At 31.4% G+C, this 24,534-nt stretch overlaps 2 long non-coding RNA genes across 2 annotated transcripts; both read right to left on the bottom strand.

The window, feature by feature from the left end:
• Nucleotides 1-12,096: 12,096 nt before the first annotated feature.
• On the bottom strand, nucleotides 12,097-14,695 carry LOC143224321 (uncharacterized). The gene is made up of 3 exons (XR_013013332.1): nucleotides 14,678-14,695; nucleotides 12,697-12,942; nucleotides 12,097-12,232 (listed from the first exon to the last, which is right to left on the bottom strand). It is a non-coding gene; the product is annotated as an uncharacterized LOC143224321 (long non-coding RNA).
• Nucleotides 14,696-18,837: 4,142 nt separating this feature from the next.
• Nucleotides 18,838-21,597, bottom strand: LOC143224319 (uncharacterized). The gene is made up of 3 exons (XR_013013331.1): nucleotides 21,383-21,597; nucleotides 19,439-19,684; nucleotides 18,838-18,973 (listed from the first exon to the last, which is right to left on the bottom strand). It is a non-coding gene; the product is annotated as an uncharacterized LOC143224319 (long non-coding RNA).
• Between the last annotated feature and the right edge of the window lie 2,937 nt (nucleotides 21,598-24,534).

Here is a 24,534-nt window from a genome sequence, read left to right as displayed (position 1 = left end):
CTAAAAAATCATTCAATAAAATAAAAAGTAATTTTCTATCTTGTTCCCAGGATATACCCAGTTGTATATTATATGTTTTCAACATTATCCTGGCTCTGAACTTCGTCTAATCCTAGTTTACGTTTGGTCTTGCATTTCAGTTAGAAACATTTACAATAAGCCATTCCCTACTATTTATAAACGTAATCCATCAATTCCATGAAAAAAAATCCCTTTTTCTGTCATCTGGCCAAAACCCAACCACCTAACTTGACTTTACTTACGTGTTAACCTAAGCCTAGCCATCAATCATTAAGCCTACATGTAATTTAATTCCTATATGTGTTATCACGACCCTTTACTTTGAATGTTCTCATTAATACCTTGTACTCAACATTCCGCTCCACTACAATACCCTTTCCTATATCCTTTGTTCCTGTCTGCACTAAGAAGGCTGCATTACAGCTAGCATTCTTTAGTATATCACGTAATTTCCTTTATATTCTCCACCAAGGTCCCTGAACAGCACAGACTGTCTTAACGATGTTCCATAGTGAAGGAATTTCCCACAGCAATAACCTATTTATATATCCCACCTGTCCTTTTTTGTTCTGTAATAACGGAACTTAAGAAAAGTGTACTATCAGCTACCTGTCCTTTTTGTTCTGTAATAACGGAAACTTAAGAAAAGTGTCCTATCAGCTACCTGGCCTGTTTGTTCTGTAATAACGGAAACTTAAGAAAAGTGTCCTATCAGCTACCTGTCCTTTTTGTTCTGCAATAACGGAAACTTAATAAAAGTGTCCTATCAGCTACCTGTCCTTTTTGTTCTGTAATAACGGAAACTTAAGAAAAGTGTCCTATCAGCTACCTGCCCTTTTTGTTCTGTAATAACGGAAACTTAAGAAAAGTATTTATTTATTCTCACATATAAACCAAAATACATGGGTGTGTGGGTGTTGTACTTGAAATGTATGTATATGACCTACCACAAAATATTCATGACAGATAAAACGTGCTTTTATTTGTCGGTTTTTAGTACCAGTTGCATAACGCTGTTTCATTGGAGAAAAAGCTGTCAAAGTGAAAGAATCGTCTGTTAACAGGTAACCTTTGGGCTGAGTTATTTCACTGAAACTTTAAGCAGTATGTTTCACCCAGCATGTCCAAGTGGTTAAAGTGCTCAACTCGCTGTTCGTCTGTTCGAATAATCCGTTCCACCCCAAGTTCTTTCCTTTATAGCCGTTGGGACGTTATAATATGATGATGAATCAAACTGTACGCTGAAATTCAGACCAAAACACTGTATATTTGACTATTTTTCAATCCATGTTTTAGAACGTGTAACATTACCATTTATCCAATAATCAATGTTTAAAGAATTAGTCTGTCTTAACTACCAATAGAAACATTGTACAGTAATGATGATGTAGCCACAGAGTCGAAGAAACACAAAAGACAAAACGTTATAATTTTATCTAATTTTTCAATTATTCTCAATCTCCATACATATGATACGATTATTTGTCAAGAAAACCTCGTGTCACGTTCTACAATTACTGTTTGTTTTCTAAGAGAATTGTCTAAAAGACGTGTTTTGATTGTTAACAGTGACATATGACCTTTACTTATCTGGGTGTAATGATATTCAGCAACAAACCCTCCATGTGACGGTTATTCGACTATCTATCTATATATCTCTATATAAATATAAGTGCGAATGTCTTTTTCTGTGAGTCTGTTCCTTATGCACTACTATATCTTTAAAGTTATAAACTCGGGGTACAGATACAACTTTATGTGGAAAGTAACAAGGACTTTGTGGCTGCAGCAAAGTGACCAGTATAGCAACCTTTGTCAAACAGAATGACCATTGGTCTCAAATTAAAAAAGGCCGAAACTTTTGTTAATGTGTGATCAAAAAATCAATCATTTAATTTATTCTGTATGTGAGAACCTCTTCTAATTATTCTATCCATGATCAATTATGTGTTAAAACGATTTAACAAATTCATGGAGTCTTCATTTGTTTCTTTGAACATTCACTGTTAGCTATCATTCTTCTATTTCTTTTTCTTCTTTTACACATACATGCCAACTCTCCATTAGCTGATAAAAGCTGATGCTTTCTCTCGAGCATGCGTGTACACTCTTTCAAGTAAATAGGCTTTGCTTGCATGTACTCGCAAGAATCGGCTATACAACGACTTTACGAAAGCGTTTGGTATTAGCAAATTTTCATTTACGTTGTGATGTAGCGAAGAGAGAATAAATCAGTTCTTGATAAAATGGAACAATAATAAAGTCTGAATAATAATATGGAAACGATACTTGACTACACAAGAGAAACCATGTTACCGATCGAGAGGGAATTTTGTTTATGAAACTCAAAATGTTGTGTAGAGCACATGCAGGAAGCAGGAGCTATGTACCAGGTTTTCTTTTGATTTAAACAACTTTAACAAATATATATATATATAAATTGTTTTTATTCATTTGAATGAAACTGTTATTTACGTAAAACTTATTACGATATGTTTTCGAGAAATCAAGACTAATATTTGATCAAAACAACCCAGGATGTTTAAAGTCATTTTCATCGGATCAACATAGGATAGTCTACTAGTCTTGTATGACAGTTTTGTAGAATTACTTCTTGATTATGTTTATCTCTATTTTTTTACGTTTAAGGAATATTTATCTAAAACCTCTCACATATTGACTTTCTAACTACAGAGTAAATATGTCGTTGGTTACTATATACCGATTTGATAGTTGTAGGTGTTGTGAACGGTCTAGGAAAATAAATGTACAGAGAGCATCATAAATTATATCTGTTAGACCTTAGGTTTCCATCTTCATAAATAAAAATTAATTCATAAAATTATTATTAACAATTATTAAACCTATATTATTAAAATTACTACTGTTAAAAGTTAGGTTTACAACATCAAAAATAATAGTTTGTAGAACTATTAATATGAATTATTATACTCAAAGTCACAAGTATTCTTGGTGTTTGTTTGTTACAATTTTAATAAAGAAGACTTCATATAAAGTTAACAACAAAACTGTTCTGGCATAAACAGGTGATTAAGGTGCTTAACTCGTACTCTGAGGGTCGGGGGTTCGAATCCCCGTCGCACCAAACATGCTCACCATTTAAGCTGTACGTGTGTTATGATATGACAGTCAATCCCACTATTCGTTGGTAAAAGAGTAGCTCAAGTCTTTGCGGTGGGTGGTGATGACTAGTTGCCTTCCCTTTAGTCTTACACTGCTAAATTAGGGACGGCTAGCTTTAGGTAAAATTCAAAATGAAAGCAACAAAAACTAAAAGGTTTTATAATATTTCACGAACCTCCCAGGCATTCGATTTTGCATGTGATGTCCTTTTAAACATTTTACTGTTTGTCTATCATAACCTTGTGGAAACTTAGTTGTTTCAAAGGGAAAAGCTTCAGTGTAAGAAAAACAATTTTACTAGAAAATTGTTCGTTCTGCTTACAGTGTCAACGTCTATCCTGTCTTCCTGAAAAATTAGTATTAAAATTACGAGTTGCATTAGTTTTGAGCTAGATAGTAATGTTTAAACATTCTGATGTACCTACAGATACTGACGTATATTACAGAATAAACTACATCAAACACGTTATTTTCTGACTGCCCGTAAGACCCACACAAGAGTTCCATCGAAATGTCGTCCATTTGCTGTATTTATATCATGAATGTTTGTAGTTTTATTGTCAATTTTAACGTAGTCTTTGTTTTCTTAGTAACTGTGTTTTTTTTATAGACATTCCTGTATTATCTGTTGTTAAAACTGTATACCACATTGTTACGTCGGGCAGAAAATCTACCTTTGTTACCTATACATACAGACGTTTCATTTGTGTAGATTAATGTTCTTACTTCTAAGAGTCAATCTAAATAAACCATGGATTCAATTAATGAATGTTGTTTATATGTAAACTATTTGTATACTACTTAACAAACTATATTTCACAAAAACTTTTCAAATATCGTTGTCTTTAGTATGGGTTTGTGGCTACCAAGTAATGCATGGTTTTACATATGTTTTACTCACCCTAACTTATGTTTTTATTCCATACTCCCCACATCTTTACTTATTTTGGCAGTGTTTTGGAATTGTGAGCAGGCCACCCTATACTGCGAATTGAGGTTATTACTATGCGTTGTTTGTCCGACATATGCCACGAGTCTACAAAAAGCAGTGATACGAATATCACAGTCATGACGTCAACCACCATGTATGAGTTTCATTCTATTTGCGATTTTAAAAAATACCAAAAACGAAAAATAGACACGAAAAATAGTTATTTATCTCACCCACCTTGGATTAGGTGAAGAGGTGTAAAAACGTGTGACATTTCCACTGAGAATCTGAGAAAATATGTTATTATAGGATAATAAAAAGAACTACTATAAAAACATATGGCCAGTTTATATAGAAAATTTACACTACAATAACACTGTTTATTACATGTTTTTATTCTGTGACAACATAGTGTACCTTGTTTATAAACTGTCATAACTTTATATAACTTCTTAATAGCATACATTTAAAATATAATAACACAAAGATCTTTATTTATAATATACATTTAAACAATTAAATGAGTGTGTTTATAACGAAATAAATATATGATACGTAAGCGTTGAAAGAGATAATTACCAGCTTATTGTTAGTACGTTCCAGTTATATGTTCCAAATGATAAAAACACAAAACAGTTATTAAGGTGTTTTAATTACAGCTGTCTATTTGGGTTTTTTCAATTTCGCGTAAAGCTACACGAGAGCTATCTGCCCTAACCATCTATATATCAACACGTCACTCAACACATCAGTATTAAATTATTATTTACAATCGGTGTGGGTTTTTTCTATTTGTATATCAAAATTGGTTACCAATATTTTGTTGGTATTCACAATCAATATGGGTATTTTCAGTTTCGCAGAAAAATATTTTACTTGTCCGTATGACTAGGCACTAAGTTTTTCCAATCTTGTAAATAACACAGTAAAAAATATACATCTACCAGTGTTGTCTCTATATTCTTTTTTATATGACATTAAACGACACAAATACAATGCTTGTTCTTTGCACTATTCTATCAATCTGGCTACTTATAGAATTTTATTTGAAATGTTTAACATAGCTTTATAAACTTTTCTAATATATTTCAGGTTCCTAATGACTCTCTAAATCAATGTATGAAATATATATATATAATCAGTGTCTAGTTCAGTATCTTTCAAATATCTTTTTATACCATTAGCTATAAATGATGCAAATCTTTGTTCCTCAAGTTTGTTTCTGATTTAAAATCAAATCGTTTTATAAGTTTCAAGTTAATCGTATTTCCTCTTCTGTGGCTGTAGAAGAAAAAAACGAACAAGTTTGAATAAATTCATAGAACTTTCTTTTTACTTCAACGATTCAGTTCGACCTAGTGGCAAGACAACAATGACGTCCACCTTACGTTGGTTATGGATATTGTGCGATTGTTTTAAGAGTTTTCCCAAATCGTTTGGTAAATACACGTGTCTCTGACGTAACCTTTATGATGTGCACTGCTCATTCACTGATAGAAAATAGTAGAACATTTTCAGACATTAATTCTTTAAGAATACGATTTGTATTTAAGGTTAGGGTGAGGTTAGCAAAATGAGAAAACCAAACTTATAACGTTATCTTGTAACTTAGTTCCTAATTTTCAAATGATATACTTTACGGATTTTGTTCGTTTGTTTAGAATTGAGCACAAAGCTACACAATAGGCTAACTGTGCTCTGCCCACCACAGGTATTGAAGCCCGGTGTGAATCCGGAGACGTTCCGCTGTGCCACTAGGAGGGGGGGTATACTTGAGGGAAGGTAGTTGGTAAACAGCATCTCAAAACAACTGTTGTACTATTCCAATTCAACAGTGACTTTTGCTTTTTTATCTGTATGACACCCTGCGGTCCCAAAGATTTTATGGAAGAAACACAGAGAACATGTTTATAAACATTAAACTAAACATATTAGAAGATTTACTAAATGAAATTACATTATACGAACAAAATTACTAAAACATCCTGAGAAATTTAATGGTCCTTTTGTTTCCGTATTTTGTTCTGCGGTTGGTATCATTGTTCAATGATTGAACATGTATTCCCAAGACGGCTGCTATAGGTGTTAGTAATTTAATTAAAATAAAGTACAGAACAACATTTCGACCTTCTTAGTTCATCTTCAGGTTAACAAATGACTGAACAGTTGTGCCTGACTTCCTCAACCATTTTGATGTCAAACTGACTGGCACGTAACTCGTTTGGGATAACATTGTCAAATTATAGTATTTTATTTGTGTTTCTACACGAAGTGGCGTCAGAAAGAGTGTGTTAGGGTAATATCATAGTTCGGTACCAGCGGACTTCTTACTATAAGCATTCTATGTTACTAAGGTTCTATAGATGGATGCTGTAACTAAACATGAATGTTTTACAATGCTCTCTACAGGCGGTTGGTGCTATTAGGTGGACTACGTGTGTTTTACAAAAGTGGATAGTCCAATAGACTGCATTCAGAATTAAACTTATAATTTTCATTTATATATTGCATGTGTTTTATACAGGAGGGTGGTATTTCTAAAGGCAGATAGTGTTACTAATGTTTCATAAGCAGATTGTCTTACAACGCAAATTGTATGTAACTTATAAAACAGATGCTATTACTAAGGTTCTATATGTGTATTGTGTTATTTATGGCAAACTGATTTTTATCATGTCTTAAAATGGCATCAATGTCTATATTTAATTATGTGTCTTTTGACAGTTATTTAAGGTTTGAACTTACATATATTGGAAAAAGACCGAAAGCGTTTTTCTCTTGTTTCCACATGAGAGAGTGATAAATATTTGGATTTACAATGCTAAAATTAGGGGTTCGAATCCCAATGATAAACACAATAAATAGCCACATGTGTAGTTTTCATAAAAAATACACACTCTTAAATCGAACATAAAACTATTATTTTTGCTAGTTTAACCAAATAAAAGTGTTTCTCACAACATTTTGTAGTTTATTTGTATACTTAAGTGTATTAGGAGGTGCATTGTGTTTCTATAAGCGAATGGTCTTACTAAAGTTCTATATATATATCTATATATATGCATTGTATTACTAAGAGACAAATCCATTTTCAACATGGCATTATAGGGTATGTGTCCTAACTAAAACCAGTATTTTAACACTTCAACTGTTCTAACATATTATACATAATTTGAATTATTACCCATCTATAAAACACGTCAATAATTCATTAGTTTCACATCAAAATATAATAATAATTCTTGCACTTCCTCACGAATATAAATTATGTAACTATCATCTATTGATCCTGAAAAGGACGCTTATTATCATTTTTAGTTTTATAAATTACTAGAGTTTAAAGGATCTATGTAAGTAACATTCTTAACTTTTCTGTAATGCCTAAAGCTTATTTCTTACAGTTTATACATTGGCTTGGTCTCTTCCACCCTATTCCTAAAATGAGTCTCTGATCAATATTTAACACCATTAACCAGCTCAATAGACTTGGTTGTAGAAAATATAAGGGCTGATGTCAGGCTGTTCGCTAAAACAACTCTATGCAATTCATATTTTCAAAAAAAAAGGCAATACGATTGACAAAAAAATAATATATAAATAAAGGTTCCACAAGACAATTATAATATATTGTCGTTATTTATATATTTACTTTTTACTCAATATTCAAAATAAACGATTAATCTATAGGTACTCATATATTTGTACACAAATTTAATGTTCAACAGAAAATTTCTAAGTCACGTACTGTCAGTCCATTAGAAAGCTCTGTATAATACATATTACCACTAATATATATATAAATACAGACGCTAAATAAGTCTGATATGATATTTAACATGTATAAATATCAGATTATCTAATATATCATGGCCCGAGTTGAACATCATAATGAATTATCTGTCAATCTATCATAAAGTTCTGGTTGTAACAATGAAGTTTCTGTAAACATACAACAAATTTGTTGTGTTTTTATTTATAGTACATAGGAGTACGTCTTGAAATGCATTAAAGTAACAAATTCTAGGATTCTTCTATTTTGAAAGAAATTATCAATAATTATTTAATATGTTTATTTAAGAAAGTAATATAACAAACACTCACTTCCTATTCCAAGTTTTATTCTTTACATTTTCTTGTTTTCTTTCAAAAACTAATATTTTAATTTTGTTTTCAATCCACCAACATGTCCTCGTAGTAATAATGTAGTTTCAACTACGGGATTGTCGCGAAAACATACAACGAAATATCTCATGCGTTCATTAAAATACAGTGCATGAACTTAAGTATAGAAACGTACGTAAGTAACAAATACTGGTAGATGTTTAAATTTACAAAGTGGATACAAAACAAATCACCGATGAAGTTACATAGTTATTTACGTAGGTCGTTCATACATTATGGGTGTTTGTTTTTCTAGTTATATCATCATATGTTGATCAGTGGTCGCTACGTCACGTATTAAGAAATAAAAAAAACATTATGTGAGTATATTTAAGAGCCGATAATAAACTTATTTTACTAATTCTGTAATTTTTAGTTTCTACAAATTATTATTCACCGTTTGTGTTTAGTCTCTAGAGTAACAAAGTTTAGGCTGAAATGTCTATAAACAGTTGTCTGTGATGTCAAAGAACGGAAGTAATATTGATAATTTTATCTGGTTATTATTGTTTCATTTATCCAGTTAGGTTTATTAATATTATATATATAAACATATTACTTTATTTCAATACAGCTACATAAAAGGACTCGTCTGTTTATGATTTATGCAATGTTAGATGTGTTCAGTCTTATGGTGTACAATGAATGTATAACTTGATATGTCAGATCTTTACTAAATAAATATATGATCAAATTTGTTACCATTCTCATTCTAGTAAATACCAAACAAATTATTGAAGATTTTTTAAATATCTTATAAGAGAAGGGTCTCTGTGTCTAGTCTGATAAACTAAAGGGAAGGCAACAAAACTCGCCGCCAACTCCAGGCACACTTTTCTGTGAGAAATGGAAATATGTGACCAACTCTATAAAAGAGCCCCTAACTGCAGACCATTTTGGTAAGTAACGGGTAGCGAGCCACGAATCATTCCATTTCAAGACCATAACCGTTTATCACTCAGTCACGTCCGTCTTGCGATATTAAATACATTGTTACAAAAGTTTTAAATCACTCGTAGCATTATGGGTATTTGTTCTATGTATATCATCATATGTTGACCACAGACGTTACACCAAGCATTAAAAAATAAAAACATTTCATGGATATATTTGAGAGTAGCTACTAAACTTATTTTAGTAATTCTATAATTTTTAGTTAGTATGAATTATTATTTGTTGTTTGTGTTTAGTTTGTAAAACAACTAAGTTCAGGCTTATCATCAGTCTCTGGATTAGGGTTACGTAAGCCTAGACGACAGTAAAACAGAGAGAAGTATTCAGTTTTTCTAATGTATATACTTTTTTTATACGAGGTTATGGATTTTACATTATGCTCTGTCCTGCAATCTATGAAATATATGCCTCAACACAGATGCCTCATATATATCATGAAGTATGAATGACTCAACAAATGTCTCCATCTTAGGTAAAGGAAAGATTTCATTTAAGGTTCTTAAGTTGAGTTTTGGTTAGGTTCTAATCTATAAGTTTCAAAATCAATGACACAAAGTGAAAAATATAATTTTCTAAAACTGAATAATAATCGGTGCTTTTTAAACCTGAAAGTAAGACAACCTTTATATTACCACCAATTAAACATTTATATTAACATAACTTTCTTTAGATTGTACTTATTATCCTGTAAATATAAGCACATTTTGTAAAACCTAAAATAATTCATATATTGATATCATATTTATTGTAATAAAAACTGGACAAAAACGTTACGAACCCAACACCGCTCCCCACTGGAACTATGATTAGTTTGGAGACTTCTAACTTTCAAAACATGGTTTCAGTTTTCAACATTCCAGTTGAGCAGAACAAACAAAGAATGTTACTCTTCAAAGCTATTTTGAAAACGGGTATTTCTCTATGATACAGATATCAATCAAATCATTATTCTTCTGTTGCTGGTAAAATGTTGTATAAAAGATAAATGATAATTAAAACAATGATGGTCAAACAGAGTAACATTGGAAGAGATAATGATTTAAAACTCCAAAATCGAGGGTTTCATTACCTCTAGTGGATAAAGATCAAACTGGTTAAGATATATACGTAAATAGATGACATATTATTCCTCTAGATACCACTTATAATGAATCTTATAAATATATTTTACTCAAACTAATATCACACATGGGGATAAATTGTTATAGGCAAACATCTATAACATAAATTAAAATAAGTTATATCATTTGAACCTTAAAACAGTGAAATATCCATTACATAACTGTTTAGTGTTTGTTTTGTTGTATCTGAAAGGATGTCTCGTGGTCTACTATCGCTGTACTCAGCACGAGTAAACATTAAACAATTGATCGGAGAGATCCAGATGTCAGTAGGTCACTGGCCTTTACTAAGTCGCCTATTTAGTTTATTATGCTCGTGTTGTTCAATAGATAATTTTATAAAACAGAAACTACAGAATTTTAAATACAGTTTATTTCAATAAGCACCCATAACTGTCAGTTCTTACACCTAGTGAATCAATTCGTATTTAAGGATACTTGTAGAATTGACGCTCTATGTACAGATGTTTATGCTATTAATTATTAAACCCAGTGTCCATACCTCATTTGGAAACATTAAGAAAAATGAACACTTTCTCAAAAGAGATTTTTCTGTGAAGTACTACAGGAGAAACGTGTTTAGACAGTGCTGATATAAACTGTAATATTTTTATGTATTCAAAGTTGTACCCTTTACTGAAAAAATAACAGTGGTTTATCAACTCCGTTATAAGAACTGTATTTATAATTTACATCAATAAAGATATAACTAAACCCTCACGTACAGTTCTAGTGAAGTTATGTTATTCTTGTGAATAAAGTGCTTGTATTTAAAATTGTGTTCCTTGATAAAGGAATGGTTGTTGTACACATGGTAAGTATTTTATAATTCTTGGAGTCTTCGATATCCGAAGTATGGAATTATTTTATAAAATTATGTGATCAAATAAATAACGTCAAACTGTTTTATTATTTCAGTCACATACATAGTTACGTACATACAGAATACTCCCACTATTGTAAGTTGTACAAAACTAAATTTTGTGACGTGGCTTTCATACGTTTAGGTTTCCTCCAATAAATTAATATTTACAGAGATATACTGACCGTTTATATTGAAGTTTGTTCCCATTAAATACTTGTTTTCTCAACCCTCGTATTTAATCTCGTGCTTATGGTTATACAGTGTTACCCTGAACTACAATTTCTATCTCAAACAGCTTCTGGGAAGCAAAACAAGGTTATTGATAGACCAGTTACCTTTACAAACTGACTACAATCCTCCTGGTATATGTGTATGTGAACATTACCTTCCAAAATAATAAGTATTATCTTATTAACAGCACAAAACACTAGAAAGAACTTTATTTCGTTCTATCTTGTTTTTCTTTGATGTGTGTTTGTGTTTCGGGGATTGTGTTAAGTTTGTTATGTAATCATCGTCTTCACCTTACCAGTGAACACTATGGTCATAATTCTCTTGTGGGTGTTATTGTGGATACCGATAGTGTTCTAAATATGAGACTATCTGAATTTATTAACTTTTACTTAGAGCACCATGCCATCCTTTCTTTTGTTCTTTTGTCAACCAACAGTGTTGCTATACGAATGTTTTCATCTGAGAGAAATGTAACATATAAACCACTATGGTTCTCCTATTGGCAGATGTTTATCATGAACTTTGTTCTGTTACAAACTCACACACAAAAGTTCCCGACTACCCTTTAAGGACAATGAACAACAGTATACTGTACTCAGACGGATGTGTTCATTATGCCTTAAGCGTATGTTAAGCCTAGGTTAAAAATCATAAAACAGTTTTCATTTCAAAACATTTATTTACTAGTGTAAATTTACAAAAGAAATGCATAGTACAGTAATTCGAATTCACAACTTGATTATCTTGTTTGATGCGACGAACATGTAAACGGCTCTTTTCGTTGGCCACTTTCCTTACATCCTGGAAAGTAAAGAGTCTGTCAGTACAAAGTTGTTCGATTGAGTTATAACAGAACAAGAAACGACAGTCAATTTTATTATCACATGTCACTTCATTTAAGTATCGTTTTACTTCTTAAATCTCTAGATTAACAATCACACTTATTAAACAATTCTAAGTTCCCCCTTGTCAGTATTTATCTACATTAATAATAACAGTGATTAACCTGAACTTATGTTATATCAAACCTACAGATACAAATGTTACTTACAAACTATTCTAGTGGTGACGGTTTATTAAAATATAAATATCGTGAAATAAAAATAAAAAAGGCTTTGGTATTTTAACACATTGCTTTCACAACGTCAGTTTTGTTATTTATATCAAATAAATTCGTACAATATTTCAATATCATACATCCTCCTGTTGTAAGACAAAGTAGATATAACCCTTATAATTATTAATTAAATATTTAATGAACTAACCATTTAGTGGTAATAACCACCGTAATGAGGGTAAACGGGATAAGCCCAAGGACAGTAGACACCGTGAATTCCGTGTCCATACCCACCGCCAGGATAACCTCCATACCCACCGCCAAGATAATTTCCATACCCACCGCCAAGATAACTTCCATATCCACCGCCAAGAACACCTCTATAACCTAAAAGTCCTCCATAATACCCAGCCAAGCTTGTAGCAACAAGGGATAAGACAACACAGATGACAAGCTGAAAGAATATAATTCGTATTTAGAAACACAAGTGACTTTAACATTTGTTTGTTTGTGGTTAAGCACAAAGCAACATAAACAGTTGCCTATTCTCTTCACACCACGAGTATCAAAATCAATTTGCAAGAGTTTTAAGTCCACAAACGGTCCAATATGCCACTAGGGAATTGATTTAATGTTACTAATGTAGGCTGTAGTTTCACAGATAAGATGTTGAATTGATGTTTAACGACTTATAAACTATTTAGTGCAACATTTTATTTACGTATCGTGTTTCCTTTCGTATGAAATGAGGCTAATAATCTTCACACCAGGTTAGGATGGTGTTCAGTTTAAAGTGAATTACTTACTGTTGTTATTTTTAATATCAGATATTCATGAAAAAGTTCCAAGGTTTTTTATGATACTAACCATTCCTAATATTGAACTGGAGAGAAAACAGCTAAAGTACTATATCTACTGCTGTTGGACTACTATCATCAAATATTAAAATTTGACTGTCACACTCATTACACATCCACTAATTTAAAGTACTAAATGTGATTTTATACTAGCGAGACACACGCCTGGTTTCTCTCATTCGTAATCTCTCCCCGCTAACCACTTCGTCACATTTGTTTTTTATGAAGTATTATTAACAAATGAACCGTAGGTTACATTCTTGTATCTACGTATTATACTCTCTATGAATATTTGATTTTCTTTTCACTCGTGCACTCCTAAACTTTAAAAATTCAAACAAATGACTGGAGTGTGGCTTGTGGTCATGAACATGACTAGAGTGTGGCTTGTGGTCATGAACATGGGAAAAAAAGATTGAATGTTCTTTCAGGCAGTGCGTCAGAGTTGTCAGTACACTGGACTGTGGATCCTTGATACATGATTCACGACCTGTTACCAATAAAAAATAATATATATATTTATAAACACTTTCTCAAATTAAGGTTGAGGATGTTTATAAAGATAGCCATGAAACCCGCCATTTTATTTCAACATTCCCACGCTAGTACAGCGGTATGTCTCCGGATTTACAACGCTAAAATCAGGGGTTCGATTCCCCTCGGTGGGCTGAGCAGATAGCCCTATGTGGCTTTGCTCCAAGAAAAACACACACACTCATTTCAACAGATCACGTGTTTACGGTGGCAGGTGTTAAACACTTCCCTCTAGTTTATCAAGTCCAATTAGGTAGTGCAGAAAGCTTTTAATATTAAGATAACTTCAACATAATAAATTTTAAACAATTTTTATGGTTCACATGGTAAAGAAAATATTAAATGTTATGACTTCCGTATTTTTAAACCAAATTGGTCCTTATTTGTGTTGGTTTTCCAAACCACAACGGTAAATTGAGGGGCTATAAAATGTGTTCAGAACAAAATATCATATTGTGTTACTTTGTTCTTACCAAAAAGATAAAAACACGATTTTTCTTCACTAACATTTTTAATTGAGTGAAATATTTAGATTTGACGTGGAATGCTGTTGTTGCTTAATTTTACTTTAGAGAATTGTTTTAATCCAATATTTATTTACAGATGAAAAGTCATATCAACACAAGTTATTTTGTGTAATCCGTATTAAGCCTAATTATACTTTCGTTTCAAAGAGAGTTAATTGAATGAATCTAAATCCTAAAATAAAATAATAGTCTGTTACACTTAGTTAATGAATTGAATAAGTACATATATTTTAGTATATCTAGATAACTACTGTTATTAACATATACTTACAGTGAACTTCATCTTTTTTAGCACTAACCAAACAAACTCTCTCGTTTTCTCAAACAACTCGATAATACCTGCTTGGGTACAACAAACCTCCTTTTATACTATTCGCCGAGAACGTTCACAGGAAGTTCTTAAACATATTTTTTGAGAGAAATTATTGATAGTTATCTAATGTATTTATTAATGAAAATAGTATACGAATACCTAGAGTCAGTTTTAAAGGCATTTTTATTGTTTACCTTATTTTGTTTTTCTCGTTTTCTTTCAAATATTCATAATTTATTTTTTTAAGGTTTATTTTCAGTTCCCCGATATAACAAGATTTACAAACACTAACTAATGTTAACGTATTAAATATATTTGTATGTGGAAAAACAAAATAATCTAAGCAACAGCTGACTGGTAGTACAAGTTTTAACTGATAACAATTTTTACAATCATGTCGTTCAACTCGAGCCCTGATATATCAGATCATATAATACTTATAGGTATTAAATATCACAGCTCTCTGATTGGTTTAAATTCTACCAATCATTTGACACTTCCAATCTTCTCAGTTATAACAACAGAAATTTAACAAAAATCAAAGAATATATATTTTGTTCATTCAAAAATTGCGCTTGAATTTATTTATTGAATCGTACGTAAGTGACATATATTGGTAGCCGTTTAAACTACACTATTATTTACGTAGGTTGTTCCTCTACACATTTAAATTGCTAGGAAGACTAGTTTGTGATGTTAAAGAAAGGATGTACTGTTGATAATCTTATCTGGTTATTTTAATAGTTTCATTTCTCTTTATGTGTATTAACATAATACGTATACATAAACATATTACATTATATATGTAAACAACTACATAAAAGGACTCGTCTATTTCTGATTTGAGCAATGTTCGTGTGCACGTTTATGTGTTAGATGTGTTCAGTCTTATGGTGTACAATGAATGTATAACTTGATATGTCAGATCTTTACGAAATAAATATATGATCAAATTTGTTACCAGTCTCATTCTAGTAAATAACAAAAAAATTATTGAAGATTTTTTTAATATCTTATAAGAGAAGGGTCTCTGTGTCTAGTCTGATAAACTAAAGGGAAGGCAACAAAACTCGCCGCCAACTCCAGGCATACTTTTCTGTGAGAAATGGAAATATGTGACCAACTCTATAAAAGAGCCCCTAACTGCAGACCATTTTGGTAAGTAACGGATAGCGAACCACGAATCATCCCATTTCAAGACCATAACCGTTTATCACTCAGTCACGTCCGTCTTGCGATATTAAATACATTGTTACGAAAGTTTTAAATCACTCGTATCATTATTGGTATTTGTTCTCCTATGTATATCATCATATGTTGATCAAAGACGTTACACCAAGCATTAGAAAATAAAAACATTTCATGGCTATATTTAAGAGTAGCTACTAAACTTATTTTAGTAATTCTATAATTTTTAGTTAGTATGAATTATTATTTGTTGTTTGTGTTTAGTTTGTAAAACAACTAAGTTCAGGCTTATCATCAGTCTCTGGATTAGGGTTACGTAAGCCTAGACGACAGTAAAACAGAGAGAAGTATTCAGTTTTTCTAATGTATATACTTTTTATACGAGGTTATGGATTTTACATTATGCTCTGTCCTGCAATCTATGAAATATATACTCTATATGCCTCATATATATCATGAAGTATGAATGACTCAACAAATGTCTCCATCTTGGGTAAAGGAAAGATTTCATCTAAGGTTCATAAGTTGAGTTTTGGTTAGGTTCTAATCTATAAGTTTCAAAATCAATGACACAAAGTGAAAAATATAATTTTCTAAAACTGAATAATAATCGGTGCTTTTTAAACCTGAAAGTAAGACAACCTTTATATTACCACCAATTAAACATTTATATTAACATAACCTTCTTTAGATTGTACTTATTATCCTGTAAATATAAGCACATTTTGTAAAACCTAAAATAATTCATATATTGATATCATATTTATTGTAATAAAAACTGGACAAAAACGTTACGAACCCAACACCGCTCCCCACTGAAACTATGATTAGTTTGGAGACTTCTAACTTTCAAAACATGGTTTCAGTTTTCAACATTCCAGTTGAGCAGAACAAACAAAGAATGTTACTCTTCAAAGCTATTTTGAAAACGGGTATTTCTCTATGATACAGATATCAATCAAATCATTATTCTTCTGTTGCTGGTAAAATGTTGTATAAAAGATAAATGATAATTAAAACAATGATGGTCAAACAGAGTAACATTGGAAGAGATAATGATTTAAAACTCCAAAATCGAGGGTTTCATTACCTCTAGTGGATAAAGATCAAACTGGTTAAGATATATACGTAAATAGATGACATATTATTCCTCTAGATACCACTTATAATGAATCTTATAAATATATTTTACTCAAACTAATATCACACATGGGGATAAATTGTTATAGGCAAACATCTATAACATAAATTAAAATAAGTTATATCTAACTCGTTTATAGTCTCCAATCATTTAAACCTTAAAACAGTGAAATATCCATTACATAACTGTTTAGTGTTTGTTTTGTTGTATCTGAAAGGATGTCTCGTGGTCTACTATCGCTGTACTCAGCACGAGTAAACATTAAACAATTGATCGGAGAGATCCAGATGTCAGTAGGTCACTGGCCTTTACTAAGTCGCCTATTTAGTTTATTATGCTCGTGTTGTTCAATAGATAACATTAGAAAATAGAAACTACAGAATTTTAAATATAATTTATTTCTATAAGCACCCATAACTGTCAGTTGTTACACCTAGTGAATCAATTCGTATTTTAGGATACTTGTAGAATTGACGACCTATGTGCAGATGTTTATGCTATTAATTATTAAACGCAGTATCCATACCTCATTTAGAAACATTAAGAAAAATGAACACTTTCTCAAAAGAGATTTTTCTGTGAAGTACTACAGGAGAAACGTGTTTAGACAGTGCTGATATAAACTGTAATATTTTTATGTATTCAAAGTTGTACCCTTTACTGAAAAAAATAACAGTGGTTTATCAACTCCGTTATAAGAACTGTATTTATAATTTACATCAATAAAGATATAACTAAACCCTCACGTACAGTTCTAGTGAAGTTATGTTATTCTTGTGAATAAAGTGCTTGTATTTAAAATTGTGTTCCTTGATAAAGGAATGGTTGTTGTACACATGGTAAGTATTTTATAATTCTTGAGTCTTCGATATCCGAAGTATGGAATTATTTTATGAAATTATGTGATCAAATAAATAACGTCAAACTGTTTTATTATTTCAGTCACATACATAGTTACGTATATACAGAATACTCCCACTATTGTAAGTTGTACAAAACTAAATTTTATGACGTGGCTTTTATACGTTTAGGTTTCCTCCAATAAATTAATATTTACAGAGATATACTGACCGTTTATATTGAGGTTTGTTCCCATTAAATACTTGTTTTCTCAACCCTCGTATTTAATCTCGTGCTTATGGTTATCCAGTGTTACCCTGAACTACAATTTCTATCTCAAACAGCTTCTGGGAAGCAAAACAAGGTTATTGATAGACCAGTTATCTTTACAAACTGACTACAATCCTCCTGGAATATGAGTATGTGAACATTACCTTCCAAAATAATAGGTATTATCTTATTAACAGCACAAAACACTAGAAAGAACTTTATTTCGTTCTATCTTGTTTTTCTTTGATGTGTGTTTGTGTTTCGGGGATTGTGTTAAGTTTGGTATGTAATCATAGTCTTCACCTTACCAGTGAACACTATGGTCATAATTCTCTTGTGGGTGTTATTGTGGATACCGATAGTGTTCTAAATATGAGACTATCTGAATTTATTAACTTTTACTTGGAGCACCATGCCATCCTTTCTTTTGTTCTTTTGTCAACCAACAGTGTTGCTATACGAATGTTTTCATCTGAGAGAAATGTAACATATAAACCACTATGGTTCTCCTGTTGGCAGATGTTTATCATGAACTTTGTTCTGTTACAAACTCACACACAAAAAGTTCCCGACTACCCTTTAAGGACAATGAACAACAGTATAGTGTACTCAGACGGATGTGTTCATTATGCCTTAAGCATATGTTAAGCCTCGGTTAAAAATCATAAAACAGTTTTCATTTCAAAACATTTATTTACTAGTGTAAATTTACAAAAGAAATGCATAGTACAGTAATTCGAATTCACAACTTGATTATCTTGTTTGATGCGACGAACATGTAAACGGCTCTTTTCGTTGGCCACTTTCCTTACATCCTGGAAAGTAAAGAGTCTGTCAGTACAAAGTTGTTCGATTGAGTTATAACAGAACAAGAAACGACAGTCAATTTTATTATCACATGTCACTTCATTTAAGTATCGTTTTAATTCTTAGATCTCTAGATTAACAATCACACTTATTAAACAATTCTAAGTTCCCCCCTTGTCAGTATTTATCTACATTAATAATAACAGTGATTAACCTGAACTTATCTTATATCAAACCTACAGATACAAATGTTACTTACAAACTATTCTACTGGTGACGGTTTATTAAAATATAAATATCGTGAAATAAAAATAAAAAAGGCTTAGGTATTTTAACACATTGCTTTCACAACGTCAGTTTTGTTATTTATATCAAATAAATTCGTACAATATTTCAATATCATACATCCTCCTGTTGTAAGACAAAGTAGATATAACCCTTATAATTATTAATTAAATATTTAATGAACTAACCATTTAGTGGTAATAACCACCGTAATGAGGGTAAACGGGATAAGCCCAAGGACAGTAGACACCGTGAATTCCGTGTCCATACCCACCGCCAGGATAACCTCCATACCCACCGCCAAGATAATTTCCATACCCACCGCCAAGATAACTTCCATATCCACCGCCAAGAACACCTCTATAACCTAAAAGTCCTCCATAATACCCAGCCAAGCTTGTAGCAACAAGGGATAAGACAACACAGATGACAAGCTGAAAGAATATAATTCGTATTTAGAAACACAAGTGACTTTAACATTTGTTTGTTTGTGGTTAAGCACAAAGCAACATAAACAGTTACCTATTCTCTTCACACCACGAGTATCAAAATCAATTTGCAAGAGTTTTAAGTCCACAAACGGTCCAATATGCCACTAGGGAATTGATTTAATGTTACTAATGTAGGCTGTAGTTTCACAGATAAGATGTTGAATTGATGTTTAACGACTTATAAACTATTTAGTGCAACATTTTATTTACGTATCGTGTTTCCTTTCGTATGAAATGAGGTTAATAATCTTCACACCAGGTTAGGATGGTGTTCAGTTTAAAGTGAATTACTTACTGTTGTTATTTTTAATATCAGATATTCATGAAAAGTTCCAAGGTTTTATGATACTAACCATTCCTAATATTGAACTGGAGAGAAAACAGCTAAAGTACTATATCTACTGCTGTTGGACTACTATCATCAAATATTAAAATTTGACTGTCACACTCATTACACATCCACTAATTTAAAGTACTAAATGTGATTTTATACTAGCGAGACACACGCCTGGTTTCTCTCATTCGTAATCTCTCCCCGCTAACCACTTCGTCACATTTGTTTTTTATGAAGTATTATTAACAAATGAACCGTAGGTTACATTCTTGTATCTACGTATTATACTCTCTATGAATATTTGATTTTCTTTTCACTCGTGCACTCCTAAACTTTAAAAATTCAAACAAATGACTGGAGTGTGGCTTGTGGTCATAAACATGGGAAAAAAAGATTGAATGTTCTTTCAGGCAGTGCGTCAGAGTTGTCAGTACACTGGACTGTGGATCCTTGATACATGATTCACGACCTGTTACCACTAAAAATAATATATATATTTATAAACACTTTCTCCAATTAAGGTTGAGGATGTTTATAAAGATAGCCATGAAACCCGCCATTTTATTTCAACATTCCCACGCTAGTACAGCGGTATGTCTCCGGATTTACAACGCTAAAATCAGGGATTCGATTCCCCTCGGTGGGCTGAGCAGATAGCCCTATGTGGCTTTGCTATAAGAAAAACACACACACTCGTTTCAACATATCACGTGTTTACGGTGGCAGGTGTTAAACACTTCCCTCTAGTTTATCAAGTCCAATTAGGTAGTGCAGAAAGCTTTTAATATTAAGATAACTCCAACATAATAAATTTTAAACAATTTTATGGTTCACATGGTAAAGAAAATATTAAATTTTATGACTTCCGTATTTTAAACCAAATTGGTCCTTATTTGTGTTGGTTTTCCAAACCACAACGGTAAATTGAGGGGCTATAAAATGTGTTCAGAACAAAATATCATATTGTGTTACTTTGTTCTTACCAAAAGATAAAAACACGATTTTTCTTCACTAACATTTTTAATTGAGTGAAATATTTAGATTTGACGTGGAATGCTGTTGTTGCTTAATTTTACTTTAGAGAATTGTTTTAATCCAATATTTATTTACAGATAAAAAGTCATATCAACACAAGTTATTTTGTGTAATCCGAATTAAGCCTAATTATACTTTCGTTTCAAAGAGAGTTAATTGAATGAATCTAAATCCTAAAATAAAATAATAGTCTGTTACACTTAGTTAATGAATTGAATAAGTACATATATTTTAGTATATCTAGATAACTACTGTTATTAACATATACTCACAGTGAACTTCATCTTTTTAGCACTAACCAAACAAACTCTCTCGTTTTCTCAAACAACTCGATAATACCTGCTTGGGTACAACAAACCTTCTTTTATACTATTCGCCGAGAACGTTCACAGGAAGTTCATAAACATATTTTTTGAGAGAAATTATTGATAGTTATTTAATGTATTTATCAATGAAAATAGTATACGAATCATGTCGTTCAACTCGAGCCCTGATATATCAGATCATATAATACTTATAGGTATTAAATATCACAGCTCTCTGATTGGTTTAAATTCTACCAATCATTTGACACTTCCATCTTCTCAGTTATAACAACAGAAATTTAACAAAATCAGGGAATATATATTTTGTTTATTCAAAAATTGCGCTTGAGTTTATTTATTGAATCGTACGTAAGTGACATATATTGGTAGCCGTTTAAACTACACTATTATTTACGTAGGTTGTTCCTCTACACATTTAAATTGCTAGGAAGACTAGTTTGTGATGTTAAAGAAAGGATGTACTGTTGATAATCTTATCTGGTTATTTTAATAGTTTCATTTCTCTTTATGTGTATTAACATAATACGTATATATAAACATATTACATTATATATGTAAACAACTACATAAAAGGACTCGTCTATTTCTGATTTGAGCAATGTTCGTGTGCACGTTTATGTGTTAGATGTGTTCAGTCTTATGGTGTACAATGAATGTATAACTTGATATGTCAGATCTTTACGAAATAAATATATGATCAAATTTGTTACCAGTCTCATTCTAGTAAAAAACAAACAAATTATTGAAGATTTTTTAATATCTTATAAGAGAAGAGTCTCTGTGTCTAGTCTGATAAACTAAATGGAAGGCAACAAAACTCGCCGCCAACTCCAGGCATACTTTTCTGTGAGAAATAGAAAGAAACATTGTTTACAAAAAGTTTTAAATCACTCGTAGCATTATGGGTATTTGTTCTATGTATATCATCATATGTTGATCACAGACGTTACACCAAGCATTAAAAAATAAAAACATTTCATGGCTATATTTGAGAGTAGCTACTAAACTTATTTTAGTAATTCTATAATTTTTAGTTAGTATGAATTATTATTTGTTGTTTGTGTTTAGTTTGTAAAACAACTAAGTTCAGGCTTATCATCAGTCTTTGGATTAGGGTTACGTAAGCCTAGACGACAGTAAAACAGAGAGAAGTATTCAGTTTTTCTAATGTATATACTTTTTTATACGAGGTTATGGATTTTACATTATGCTCTGTCCTGCAATCTATGAAATATATGCCTCAACACAGATGCCTCATATATATCATGAAGTATGAATGACTCAACAAATGTCTCCATCTTGGGTAAAGGAAAGATTTCATCTAAGGTTCTTAAGTTGAGTTTTGGTTAGGTTCTAATCTATAAGTTTCAAAATCAATGACACAAAGTGAAAAATATAATTTTCTAAAACTGAATAATAATCGGTGCTTTTTAAACCTGAAAGTAAGACAACCTTTATATTACCACCAATTAAACATTTATATTAACATAACCTTCTTTAGATTGTACTTATTATCCTGTAAATATAAGCACATTTTGTAAAACCTAAAATAATTCATATATTGATATCATATTTATTGTAATAAAAACTGGACAAAAACGTTACGAACCCAACACCGCTCCCCACTGGAACTATGATTAGTTTGGAGACTTCTAACTTTCAAAACATGGTTTCAGTTTTCAACATTCCAGTTGAGCAGAACAAACAAAGAATGTTACTCTTCAAAGCTATTTTGAAAACGGGTATTTCTCTATGATACAGATATCAATCAAATCATTATTCTTCTGTTGCTGGTAAAATGTTGTATAAAAGATAAATGATAGTTAAAACAATGATGGTCAAACAGAGTAACATTGGAAGAGATAATGATTTAAAACTCCAAAATCGAGGGTTTCATCACCTCTAGTGGATAAAGATCAAACTGGTTAAGATATATACGTAAATAGATGATATATTATCCCTCTAGATACCACTTATAATGAATCTTATAAATATATTTTACTCAAACTAATATCACACATGGGGATAAATTGTTATAGGCAAACATCTATAACATAAATTAAAATAAGTTATATCATTTGAACCTTAAAACAGTGAAATATCCATTACATAACTGTTTAGTGTTTGTTTTGTTGTATCTGAAAGGATGTCTCGTGGTCTACTATCGCTGTACTCAGCACGAGTAAACATTAAACAATTGATCGGAGAGATCCAGATGTCAGTAGGTCACTGGCCTTTACTAAGTCGCCTATTTAGTTTATTATGCTCGTGTTGTTCAATAGATAATTTTATAAAATAGAAACTACAGAATTTTAAATATAATTTATTTCAATAAGCACCCATAACTGTCAGTTCTTACACCTAGTGAATCAATTCGTATTTAAGGATACTTGTAGAATTGACGCTCTATGTGCAGATGTTTATGCTATTAATTATTAAACGCAGTATCCATACCTCATTTGGAAACATTAAGAAAAATGAACACTTTCTCAAAAGAGATTTTTCTGTGAAGTACTACAGGAGAAACGTGTTTAGACAGTGCTGATATAAACTGTAATATTTTTATGTATTCAAAGTTGTACCCTTTACTGAAAAAATAACAGTGGTTTATCAACTCCGTTATAAGAACTGTATTTATAATTTACATCAATAAAGATATAACTAACGTACAGTTCTAGTGAAGTTATGTTATTCTTGTGAATAAAGTGCTTGTATTTAAAATTGTGTTCCTTGATAAAGGAATGGTTGTTGTACACATGGTAAGTATTTTATAATTCTTGGAGTCTTCGATATCCGAAGTATGGAATTATTTTATAAAATTATGTGATCAAATAAATAACGTCAAACTGTTTTATTATTTCAGTCACATACATAGTTACGTATATACAGAATACTCCCACTATTGTAAGTTGTACAAAACTAAATTTTGTGACGTGGCTTTCATACGTTTAGGTTTCCTCCAATAAATTAATATTTACAGAGATATACTGACCGTTTATATTGAAGTTTGTTCCCATTAAATACTTGTTTTCTCAACCCTCGTATTTAATCTCGTGCTTATGGTTATACAGTGTTACCCTGAACTACAATTTCTATCT

This window comes from Tachypleus tridentatus, chromosome 8 (assembly GCF_004210375.1).
Source record: "Tachypleus tridentatus isolate NWPU-2018 chromosome 8, ASM421037v1, whole genome shotgun sequence".
In the NCBI taxonomy this organism is placed as follows: domain Eukaryota; kingdom Metazoa; phylum Arthropoda; class Merostomata; order Xiphosura; family Limulidae; genus Tachypleus; species Tachypleus tridentatus.
Note: the sequence above shows the minus strand (reverse complement) of the source record. Positions and strands in the feature narration are given on the sequence as shown.